The sequence below is a fragment of the Lissotriton helveticus genome, chromosome 2_1 (assembly GCF_964261635.1).
Source record: "Lissotriton helveticus chromosome 2_1, aLisHel1.1, whole genome shotgun sequence".
In the NCBI taxonomy this organism is placed as follows: Eukaryota; Metazoa; Chordata; class Amphibia; order Caudata; family Salamandridae; genus Lissotriton; species Lissotriton helveticus.
Window position 1 is genome coordinate 123,445,863 of NC_136059.1, and position 13,341 is coordinate 123,459,203.

At 41.6% G+C, this 13,341-nt stretch overlaps 1 long non-coding RNA gene across 1 annotated transcript in view; it reads right to left on the reverse strand.

Moving 5' to 3' along the window:
* The window catches only part of LOC144817784 (uncharacterized), a 417,790-nt gene that overhangs the window by 25,798 nt on the left and 378,651 nt on the right, over window positions 1-13,341 (reverse strand). The window contains exon 2 of the long non-coding RNA XR_013606979.1: window positions 10,467-10,562. This is a non-coding gene — a long non-coding RNA (uncharacterized LOC144817784). The remainder of the gene's footprint in view (window positions 1-10,466; window positions 10,563-13,341) is intronic.

A 13,341-nucleotide genomic window follows, 5' to 3' on the forward strand; every position in this document is an offset into this window, starting at 1 on the left:
ATACCTGAACGGCAGATTCAAATTTCACACACCCCAAAGACCCCTATAATGAGCACACCTTGCCTACACCATGGTCCCCCTCACCAAAAATACCAGATAAGGCGGCCGCTCCTTCTCCTTCCTCACGGCCAGAGCTTGTAACGCCCTCCCTCTCCTCCTCAGACAGACAACATCTCATGGGTGAGTAGTAGCGCTTAACAAACGTGTGATTGATTGACCAGCTACCTCTAACTCCTTGTTTAACCAGCCGTTGTCATAGTCTCCCTACCCCTATGCAAGGAGACATTAAACTAGATACAGTAGCACCTATTCTATATAACTATGAAGTCTGTTCTCACACGCTCCCTCTCTGCCCACTTCCTTTCCTCTAAATCATTACTATTAATTTCCACCAGGCTGCGTCTACGGCTTGTATCAATTTACTACACTAATCCGAAAGGTAAACTTGCACATGATGTGTGTGTACCAAGTGTGCGGAACGTCAAATAAGCTTATAAATTGAGATTGGCAAAGTATCCCACTCTGCCCATAAAGTTTGCGGAGTATTGCCCACTTCACCCTCACGCAGAGTTCCCGAAAAACTCTGATGCGTAGAAGTATTTTTCCTCTTGCGCAGCTTGCAAATATTAAGTTGCCAAGCATGAGCATGAAAATTGCGCTCTAAACTACCACCCGGTGAGATTTGTCAACATGCGCGCTCGTGGCAGGTCGCCCTACTTGTGTTGCGGAAGCTGATGCACAAGTAGAAAATCTACTCGAGTGGCAGAAAGAAGTAGCGCCCTCTGGCGCTCTACATGGTGGAGTTTAAGCTGATTTTGCAGCATGAGACAAACTCCCAGCGCAAAAAGTCAGCACGATCAGAGCGACGTACTGCAGTCCGCAGGTTGCAGAACTGTGTGTAGCATGGCAGAGGTTTTGCAACACTTCACGGAGTTCTGCAAAGTAGAGCTCCACCCAGGCAAGGTTGATGAGTCACTGGTAGAAGTAAGTAACTTTACAGTCTATTTTACACCGCTGTTTCAGATGGTGGGGACTTGTAGACCTAAACTTTTTACAAGTGTAATGTTGCTAAAACGTGTAGATGCACATGTCTACATCACCTGAAACAGGAGGTGGAGGCAGTAAAAACATCATATACAACTGAAAAGTTAGCACTACTAGTAGTAAATTCACAATCATATTTGATATTTCACACACTTGGTGGAGAACTTTGCAATCAGGCTGTGATATCTCTTTAGTAAAATACAGGAAAATTTAGAAAATTTAAAAGTTAAAAACAAATTAAGTGAAATATTAATGGAAATTACGTTTTTATTCATATTTTAAATGTACACATATTTAGTAAATGAAGCTATAGTATTATTGACTAAATTAAAAAGTATACATTGAATACATTTGCATATAATAAATTAAATAAAAATATTTTCTTTAAAAAATTAGGTAATATGTTTATATCTATATAAGATGTATTACAAGTTACTAAAGTTATGGAAACAAGTTATTTACATTATTATTTTTCTTTTATTTTAGTTACATTTCATTTTAAATTAAAAATGTTGTTAAAAATGTTAAATTAAATGTTAGCTCACAGCAAGACAGAAATCTTCTCGACTTCCTCCTGACTAGTGCAACAAAGACAGTACTAACCAAGTGGAAAGACACCACCAAGGCCACTTTCAAGGGGTTGCTTATTGGGTAACGTTCTTAGGAGGAGCCGACAGCACGGCATTAAGACGCACACCTTGGAGAAAACCTAACAGAGAGATGTGGTCATCATTAGACAGCTTCCTAGACCCGTACAAACCACCCTAGACAGCTAAATTAGCGATAACCATTCACAGTGCTAGATGGCCAATCCTCAACGAGCCGCCAAACATTTATTACCTACTGGCGGTCGCCAGTAGGTATATATAGTTAGAATTTTCAAAAATCCCATAGAGAAAAAATCCTATGTCAAATAACTTTGGCGTTTGTGGACGGAATTGGCTGAAATTTTCAGGAAAATGGCACATTTTGTTTCTGAGCAGCCCCTGAAAATTGGGGGGGGGGGTTCGTCCAGGGGGGGTCGAGAAAAAAGGGGGGTCCCAAAACGTGTTTTTAACATTGAGTTTTCCATAGGGCGGTTGGCCTCACTTTTAGCCCGAACGGCTGAATGGATTTGCACGAAACTTGGCAAAATTGTAGGGACTGGTAGCCCGATGTGCCTTTTGTAGGTCTCAATATATGTGCTACAGTGGATTTTGAGAAATTAACGTTTAAAAAAAGATATATATCTGTAACAGCGGACCGGGCAGCGCTCCAGTACGCGTACTTTTCGCGCAACGGAGCTTTGTGAAGCGAAGCTGATTGGTTCTCCGGCGTCTGTAAACATTCCAAACAGTCTGTAGCGGCCGCCATCTTGTCTCTCGGTAGGATCGAGAGACAAGAGGAGGCCAAAGCGAAGGGGCAAATGACCATAAGGGGGCATAGTAGATCCTCGCTGACCCCCTAGGTTTGATGTGGAGGTTTTAAAAGGGCCCCGCGGGGCAAAAAAAAAAATAATAATAATAATCGAACGGCTGAATGGATTTGCACGAAACTTGGTAAAATATTAGGGACTGGTAGCCCGATGTGCCTTTGCTAGGTCTCAATATGTGTGCTCCAGTGGATTTTGAGAAATTAACGTTCAAAAAAAGATATATATCTGTAACAGCGCTCCGCTTCGCGTACTTTTCGCGTTACGGAGCTTTGCGAAGCTGATTGGTTCTCCGGCGTCTGTCAACATTCCAAACAGTCCGTAGCGGCCGCCATCTTGTCTCCCGGTAGGATTGAGAGACAAGAGGAGGCCAAAGCGAAGGGGGAAATGACCATAAGGGGGCATAGTAGATCCTTCCTGACCTCTTAGGTTTGATGTACCATTTTGCCAAGTTTGGTGTAATTCCGTTCAGCCATTCAGGCTGTAGACGTATGTAAATGTCCTATGGAAAATTGCATGGGGAAAACACATTTGAAAGTGTTGAAATTTAGAACCAATTAAAATGTTACTTTGGTTTTGTATTTGTGTGTGATGAAAGTTAATTGGTTATGTATATATGTCAAATGAGAGGAAACCACAGCCATTTTGTGATACTACTGTCTGAGGTACATTTGTGAGGAATTTTTGGTGGTGAATTTTTGGTGTTTGATTTACACAGTACTAACACTTCTCCTACTTTTAAAAAGGTGAGTTGTTAATTTGTAAGGGGAACTATGTTGTACACTTGAAGATAATTTGAAAAATGTTTTCTGTTATTTATTTGCAGTCCTTCTGTTATACTAAATACTTGATAAAGTTAGTTTTATATTATGTATTACTAAAAACGATAAATGAAAGTGATTATTTTTTTCTGCAATTTACAGCAAGCAATTTCAAAATAAAATGGCTCACAATGAAGAGACCGTGGCAATTTCTTTTGAATTGTCCACTACATTGATTGAAATTGATAGCACCAATAATGAAATATTGTCACAAGGAGGAGATGACTTGTATGATTCCATTAGATTGATTGAAATGGACAGCACCAATAATGAAATATTGTCACAAGGAGATGACTTGAATGATTCCACTACATTGATTGAAATTGAGAGCACCAATAATGAAATATTGTCACAAGGAGGAGATGGCTTGTATGATTCCATTAGATTGATTGAAATGGACAGCACCAATAATGAAATATTGTCACAAGGAGAAGATGACTTGAATGATTCCACTACATTGATTGAAATTGAGAGCACCAATAATGAAATATTGTCACGAGGAGATGACTTGAATGATTCCACTACATTGATTGAAATTGACAGCACCAATAATGAAATATTGTCACAAGGAGGAGATGACTTGAATGATTTTTTTGATCAATCTGTTGATGGCGAATTTATCGAATGTTTGGAGACCATAGAGTTACAAGAATCATCATTGCAGACTTTTCATGAGGAAATTGCTGATGAGGACATGTTACTAGTTCTTTCAAATTTAGAAAATTCTGAAGAATAAATTTATATTTAGAAATCAAAAATTGTTTGAGACATTATTCATTTTTATTTTTAATTTATGAGGTTGTAGCGAAGTGATTGTAGTATAAAATGAGACTTATAGTATAGAGTGCAACATTTTTATGTTACATGGTAAGTTTACTCATATTTACTTCCCTTCTGCCACTATATTATCTCCAATGTGTATTTGACATCTCTTCTTCATCTCCGGCCTCCTTTCTCTCACTGTGTGTCTCCGATGCATCTTATCGCTGCTATTTTGTGTAATTACAGAAGAGAGTAAAATAAAATAGTTCGGAACGTGAAAAGGGGGCAAAGTAGAGTACCCCTCACCCCCTAGGCCTTTTTAGGCGGTCCCAAAAGGATCAGTTTCTGCTTTCCTGAGAGATTATGGTATGAGTTCCATATACCACAATAATTTGCATTACAACATGCAAGATATCTATCTCCTATTACCAACTTTGAGATATTCGCGCTAAGCGCGAATATCTCCAAAAAGTAACACCTGCCCTGAGCAGTTCTTAGCCATGTTATCCAATGGGAGGTGGATAACATGGCTAAGAGCATTAGCTCGGTAATGCATGAATATCGCTGACTTTTTAGCGATATTCATGCATTGCGGCCGTTTATTATCGCATTTGCGATAAACCTTGATAATAGCAAGGTTTATCTTCGATAATTTCTGACGATGCTTAGCGGTAAAAAATTCGTTGCTAAGCATCGTTAGGGATAAATATCGCTTAACTTTGGTAATATGCACCAACGTCTGTTAACGTTCGATTAGAAGGAAATGAGGAAGTGTTGAAAAACATTGTCTGCGCCATCTTGCCTTTTTTGAAATGCCACACTTTTGTCGTGCACGGCAGCCATTTTAGATGCCTTGACCAGACCCACTCTCTGCACGCTGTCGATTCGTAGCATGGCTCCCCACCCTCGCAAGCATCTTCCCCAGGCACTGGTCACCCCCGCTCTCTGTCTTATGCATCGGCAATAAACCTCCCCCCATCTGCGCTGCTCTTCCCTGAAAATCACACTCTGTGCCCGCCCGACACCTCCCTTTCGCCCTATTCACTACCGCACCCTCTGACACTCCTCTTCCTCTGTGTCCGATTGTCCAGGCTATCACCTAGACCTGCAGATGTAGTTTATGGCCCCAGCTGTAAAGAATCACCCCTCTTCAAAGGAGTTATAGTAGATCAAGGCCCACACCCGATGAGATCCGTCACACCACACGTGTTCCTACTATCTGAAAACCATCCTGTATTGTGATTGGGGAGGGGACCGAGCCTGAAGCGGAAGATTCCAGGAATGACTCTTTGTACATCAAAGTTTTTACAATTATGTGTCATATTAAAAATATATAGCACTCCAACAAAGTAGTAGGAATATAAAACTTTAATAACATAAATATATACAACAAAACAAAAACAGTAAAAACATTTAAACAACGACGAGACCGTGGCAATTTCTTTTGAATTCCTGATGAGGACATGTTACTAGTTCTTTCAAATTATGAAAATTCAGAAGATGTTGCCTGGGGGTGGGTCGTCAGTAGCAGTCTGTTGTGCAAATAGTTCCAAGGCAGCAGAACGCGCTGAAATCTAGATGGCACGAACGTGATGTCTAGTAAGTTGCCGCCCAGCAAATAACGGCGTGGGGCGCCGCGGGGGTGAGTGAGTCCAGTAGGCACCACAGCTATTCTTACCGGCATTGCAGAATTACTGCTGGGGACAATGCCTGTGCTGTAGCAGGGTCACAGCAGAAACAAAAAGGATTCTGTTGAAGATGTTGTTGGTTTTCAATTTGAATACAGTTCTGGTGTCAACTGCTATGCTAATGTAGTGGTTAATGTTTTGTTTTCTCTAGAAAATGTAAAAGAGGGGGAGGCAGTCCAAAGTTCCGTTAAAAGGGCAAAGGAAAGGATCGGTGGTTTGAACTATCAGTCAAAAAGGGGAGGGGGTGCAACAATTTTTCTTACCGGGTCACACTGTGCTTTCACCGGAACTGAGGTCTGCAGGATTCTAGTAATTCAAAGTGAGGCTGGCACCAGCATGGGAGCGCCGACGTCCCGCGGATACAGTTTCGTCACTCCACGGGCGATCATGGCAGTCATTCCCCATCGGGGGTCGGAGACTCCCGCGGCTCCTCTAGAATCTTCAAGGTCGTGGAGGACTACGGTGGTGGAGTCAACCAGTGACCGGGCCATTTCTTTATGCTGGGCCCGCTCTTGCCAGGTCGACCGCCATTTTGAGAGTTCGGTAGCTACTGGCGATCGCGGGGTCAAATGAGCGGACGGGCTCCACCCTGCCGGGCGAGACGTTGCAGCATGGCCACAGTAGAAGAACCCTTTTCCGGGCGCCTGGAGCGCTGAGGGTGCAGCTGGGAAGCCTCCACCTGGGGAGGCGGGAGAGGCCTGTTCGCACCGTCTCTCCCTCCCAGTGCACCCCACGGCGTCTCGCTTGAGATTTGTTATGGCCGGACCAGGCGATGAGGACGAGGGGGGGGGGGTCGGAGGCATGTGCAAGACATCCCCCCCCAGTGTTGTCGCAGCCATTATTCAAGAAAGAAGAAGTGTCCCGTCCGTCTTCGGGCCGGGCTTCCGGTAGATGTCGGCCGGACGCCCCTGGCTCTGGCCCCATGAACGGGTTTCTTGGTTTATCGGCTGCAGCCGGATCCCGTCGGCCTCGGCCCCCCGACCGTTGGTGGCCGGACCGGAAGAGCATGTGGCAGGACTACCTGAAACTGTCAAGGGCCACCGCGGCCGGACTGGGAGAGAGAGGGGAGGGTCGAGGAGACATTCCCCCCCCCTGCAACTGTTCAGCGTTGTAAAGGCAATCCCCTGGCCGGGTCCCGCTGGCCTCGGCCTCTCCTCCGGCTACACCCTACGTTAGGATCTCCTGGCCGAGGCGTGGCAGCAGGACCCGCCTTATATGGGCTGCTCCCGGCTGGGCGTAGCCGCAACCCTGCCCCACCTTGGAAGTTTCCAGAGTGGGGGCGGATGTTCTACTGACTTGCATTTTCCGTAGTCTATCGATTTTTTTGACGTGGCAGGCGGTGGGACAGCGAGGGGTGATTTGGTTTCTCTTACTGTTTTTCTGGTCTCTCACCACTGGCATATTTTAACGTTTTCTTGTTTCTAGGACATTAATAGGTTTTATCATTACGTTATGTTATCGTTTCTTTGTTCGTTGTTTAATAAAAGTTCATGTTCATCAGTGGCCTACTGATTTTCGTTTTCCTATTCTTTTCTTTCCAGGTTGTTTCATGCTAAAGTTTCTGTTAACAGGATACAGTGATCACTTCGTTATTATTGCATATGTCCTTTTCACTAGGGGTGCTCTCTGTTCGGGCCAGATGACGTATCTCTAGTAAATGGTCCGGGTAAAACAGGTGCATCAATCAGTGGGGAGTAGATAGGCATGACAGATTACAACGGGGGAGAAAGGTCCGCATTACGTACCCTTTCACTATTTGCAAAGATTTTCCTACGTATATTTGCAAACAGGGAATACCTCCAAAAAGAACCAATTCCCAAACAGTCAATGTTTGGGGAAACAATCAATCAATGAGGAACGAAATAGGCACGACGTGTTAAAGGTTTGCGTTACCTACCCTTCACTATCTGCAAAGGGAGAGAGAATATTCCTATTCTTCCTCGTTTGCAGGCAGAGAAGATTCTTAAGAGAATCAACTTCGAACAATTCAATGCTCGATTCAAACAATCAACAAGGGGTACTGTGAACACAAATGAACGCCGCTTATGTACATACACATTGGTATTATCAACAGGTTGTTCCTAATGTTTCTATTTTAGGGAGGTCAAAAAGAGATCCCATTAGTGGCCTACTGATTTTGCTCGATTCCTTTTGTTTTTTTACACGATTTTTCGCTATCTGCAAAGACTAAACAGAGTATTGCGACTCTGTGCTTGTTTGTAAATAGAGAATAAACCAAAGAGAACAATCAATCAAATGGAGAGAGAAGCAGGCACGACGGATTACAACGGGGGCAAAGGCCTGCGTTAACTACCCTTCACTATCTGCAAAGAGAGAGTACTCCTAATAGAAATGAGGGGTGGGGGGCAGCATTCAAAGCAGATCAGTGTGCATAAACACGAAAATGTTTTTACTTACCACGTACTTGACATTCGACAGCTTATGATATTTGCTATTAAAAAACCATTGAAATTCACTGAAAAAACCATAGGTTATAGACCATATATAGTTAGGAATTAGCATTTACAAAACCTTGAAAATTCACTGAAAAAACCATAGGTTATAGACCATATATAGTTAGGAATTAGCATTTAAAAAACCTTATTTTACTCACACAAAACCATTGAAATTCCATATATAGTTAGTTGCACTAACTATATATCGCGCACCCGCAATCCACTGCTGACCATGTCACATATTACATCATTCATGACATGGTCAGTGACATCACTGATGACATCACTGATGACATCTCAAATGACATCACTGATGACATCACTGATGACGTCTCATTTGACATCATTCTTGTGCTAATACGATAAAGCTCTTCAGACTCTAATATAACCTTAGATACACTCAGTGTATACAGACACTCACACACTGCCACTCATCCATGGAGTTACTCACACACCCAGTCAGTCATGCAAAGAAACAATCTCACCTCCATTTCTTCAACTATACAGTTATACACACCTTACTTATTGAAACATATACTAACACATATTTACTCTCTTATACAATCCCTGATACAAGTTCACAATGATCGATACAACCACTCACTCATTCAGTGGCTCTCATGCACAGTTATTTATATATGCCAACTCTCACATGTACTGTGTTTTACATATGTACTTACTATGACATGTAGCATTGAGATATCCATTCACTCATCAATACACTCATGCACACAGTCAACTGCCCATGTAGCTGTTTCCACATGCACTCTTGAACTCATACACCTAGTGAATAAACTGCTCACACATCTATGCACAGAGTCACACACCTTCCAGCCACCCCCACACAAACTCAATCTCCCATAGAAATACTTGGGCAACCAATTAATAACACATATAGCCTCTCGTATAGCTAATGATCTACACATGCAGCAGTTTACATCACAACAGACATAATGATGCACAAATTAAGACAGTTTAGTCACTAACCCATGCATTCAGTGAGACACATTTAATCACTCACTCATACAGTCAGTCACGCACCTACTAAATCCTTCATCCAGACACTTATACATCCACTCATTCTTCAATATCTAAGACATATTTTAACTTTACAGAAACATACAGTCACTGGATGTTGTCATCAGTGATGTCATCAGTGATGTCATTTGAGATGTCATCAGTGATGTCATCAGTGATGTCACTGACCATGTCATGAATGATGTAATATGTGACATGATCAGCAGTGGATTGCGGGTGCGCGATATATAGTTAGTGCAACTAACTATATATGGAATTTCAATGGTTTTGTGTGAGTAAAATAAGGTTTTTTAAATGCTAATTCCTAACTATATATGGTCTATAACCTATGGTTTTTTCAGTGAATATGTTATATGTATATGTTATATGTTTACAACTAGGCACAGGGCGAAGATAAGTGGTCCTTTACAACAAAGCCATAAGGACGACCAGCCTATCGGGACATTTAACAAGCCACCCAATAGCCATATACAAAACGCTTCTATATAATTTATGTATTCCAAACGGATCAGCAAAATGCTTTAATTGCTTTTAATGTTACAGGTTTTATTTGAATGCTGTTAAGTAAAAACCAATAAAAACATATTTAAAAAAATCAATTGTGTTTAATACAATAATATTAAATTATAATGTATTTTACATTTTTTTACATTAAAATACACGTGTATGTTTATACATATTTAAAGAAATTCATTTATTTGAACAAGATTTCCTAAGGGCGGTCTATTTTAAGTCAAATATTTTCTATGGGAGGGTGATGCTGCACCTGTGAGAGATTATGGGTAGTTCTGGGCTTACTCCAGCTCTGAGCTGGAGTATATATATGACAGTTTTGGTTTCTTTTTGTCTTTAATGCAGTTTGTTAACAGTAATGGATGGACTCTTTGGTACAAGAGTACTTGCTATTCCTTACCCCCATTCTTAGCTCTCCCATGGCCCCTCCATATGCGTTCCTTAACCCCTCTCCTTTAGTAAAAATGATTCTCTATTTTCCAGGCAATCTCTCCTGTCCCTCCCATGTTTACTACTAAATGTATATCTACATGTGCTTAGAAGTTCTTCACAGCTGAGGCAGAGATCTCCGCTTATAAAAGATACGAGAGTCGGAGATGGAGACCTCCACACATAGGTTTGTGAATAGCACTTTGTAGTATGTTATTAGTGGTATTGTAATACTAATAAACACACTATAAAATGCATACACTAAACCAGGTGGGTTCTGGGTCATGTCACGACAAGTACTTACCCCCTTCCCTATTTGTCCTTGTTGATATTTGTGATGGAGACTGAAATACGCTGAGTCTGTACTCTTGCTCTATCCTTTTCTTTAATAAATGGAATGCTGCAGAAAAAAAATATACAAAAGAGTAAATAGTGGGCTGAGCTACACCAATCAAAATTCTGAATCTTCCCTAAATGATAGAGAGAGAAGATCAGTTGGACATGGTGCAACATCCATTTTGTATTGTTTTAATGCTTCCACTACTCTATCAATAGTTCTCTGATTGGCTTTCCTTACATGTAATGGAAACAGGACTTTCTGGTAAGAAACGATAAAGGAATCAATGCAAATCAAACCACCATGCACTCCCCTAGTTTACAGAAATGTGTGCGTTTTGTAAGTTTCATTAGATGGCAGCTGAGCCAAGCCTGGGCCACAATTCTGCAGTGAATTTGTATCCTTATTGAAAAACAGTATTTATTGCATTTTCTCCTCATTCGAAATCCAAAAGTAAGGAAAACACTTTGGCAACATTTTTTGCAATTCCTTCTTTAATTATTCAATCGCCTAGAGCAGAGACATAATGTGAACAGAATGGTTCTTGGTAGCAACGGTAGTAAAAATATAGAGAAGAGCTGAAAATGAATTATTTACTGACTATTATTGGTGATATACCTATCAGGACTCATGTTTGCTATTTTTAGATCAGACGATTGGACAGTTGACCAAGGATTTGCAAGAAATTTCAGCAAAGTCTTTGATAAACTCAAGGTAAACATACAGGAGTGGAGGTAATACGTATGATCACCTCGATTTTTAGAAATATTGTCATAGTTATTGAGTTTGTTAATTTTTATGTTTGTAGTGAGTACCAGTACTGAGTTCAGAGGAGAACCCTCAAATAAAGCCACAGGTTTGTAACGCATCGACTACATCGCATCCTACAAGCATATAAGTAAGGCATTCCAATCAGGAAAACAATACCAAACCTGAGAAAGTGTTTCTCTATTTTGAAAAATAGTGCATTGCAAGGTTGTGTAGCCCATTAATGTAGAAATAGTAACGTTATTGAAATTGTTGTCAACTTCTGTGTCTTGCTCCTTGTGCAAGAACATTTCAGAACTGTGAATGTGTGTATACTGTCATCATTGATGTGAAAGTTGAAAGTTTTTTTTGATTTTTTTCGGATTTACTTGTGTAAAAATTGTTGTATATTTTGGTTGGGTGGGTTTTTATGAATTGTTTTTGTCAGATTCAGTTGTAATATGCTTCTGTATACAATGAATGTTTGTAAAAACTGAGTAGAAAAATGTGGAAAAGATTAATCATGTGATCACTATTATTAAATAGAGTGTTCAAGAAATTGAATGTGTAAAAAGAGTCAGTCAGTATTGGCATTTTTCGTGTTGGTAACTTTCTAAAAGTGGCATTTTCAAAATTGTAATAAAAAATCAGACTTTACCATTAAAGTAAGGGTGGGCGGTGAACTCCGCACTCCGTTGACAGTGCGAAGTTCTGGCAAAAATTCTGAATCCGCAATGTAGCGGAATTTGCCCCCACCCCTATATTTGATTATTTGAACACTCCATTTTGACACCAGTCAACAAGAATCTTGGAACAGTAGAGCACTCTGGGATCATAGAAGTGGCGGTAATGCAACTTACCTCTGCACTTGACATATTAAGGCATAACTTAATACATCTGAAAGCTTCCTCCTGTGAGGCATCCCTCACCCACAGTAAGAATCTCAAAACTTCGCTGTTTAGGGGCCGCATCCCCAACTCAAATTACTACGCTAAGAGCACCCGGTTCTTCAATGGGCAGGGCCTGCACCCAACAATCAGACGCTTCTTTCACTGGCTTCATGGGACCAGATGGCCATCCCTCTGCTGCATGTTGTTTATGGATCTTTTCAGTCATTATCCTCACTGAACAGTGAACGGGCCCTGTACTGGTAAAAGCTTGGAAGCAGATTGGTGCTTTACAAAACCCATTTTTTCTGTTTTTTAAAAGGCGATACATAAATATCTGTGTGAGGCTGGCCAGAGGAGTGAGACTCGGGGTACATGCATCATTTACGGTGCAGGCATAAGACATATTCCAGTCCCCACTAGTAAAGCAAAGGAGGCACAAGGGAGATAAAGCAATCTGCCCAGGAGCAAACCGTTTATTCAAGTGGGGAAGCTGAGATTAAAATACAAGTTGCCAATACTTGCCAGTGACAATCGAATTCGGGCTAACACATACATTATTAATGCAACAGATGCAGCTGTATCATGGCTAAGGGGAGTAACACCCTTGTTATACCCCAAGTGCCAGGCAGCAGAGAATGAAACAACTTGGCTAAATGAGCTGCTCACACCTGATGTGGGGGTGCTTCTGTGCTCCAGAAGAGGCACACACCTAACTTTCTGCCCTGCAGCCATCCACCCCTCCTGCTGATGAACCCTCCCACAGCGTGAAAAATATCCGCTAACCCCTACAATGCTTCCCATCGAAGCTGACAATGATGCTGAGCTTCAATTTAAAAAAAAAGTTTGAGTGGAATTTCCAAGCACAGTCTTACCTTGCACACAGAGCCACCCAGGCAGCAGACACAGTGCCAGGGACAGGGAGTGCATGCACCACATGTCTCCCTGCAGCTTCCATGGCAGAGCGGGGGCACTGCTTGAATGAATTCAAGGGGTGTTGTAGGACTGTGGCCGTGAGTGTGCTGGAGTGTGCATGATCCTCAGGCGACTAGTCAGATAAATAGAAATACTCAAACAGTGTCCAGGGCAGCGACAAACACCGATCCAGATCACAGACACTGTCCCTTTATGGAATCCACACTGATATGCCTTCAGGATGGGTCCAAAAATCAATGTCTCTAGTTCCACTTTTCAACAGCACAATGCTC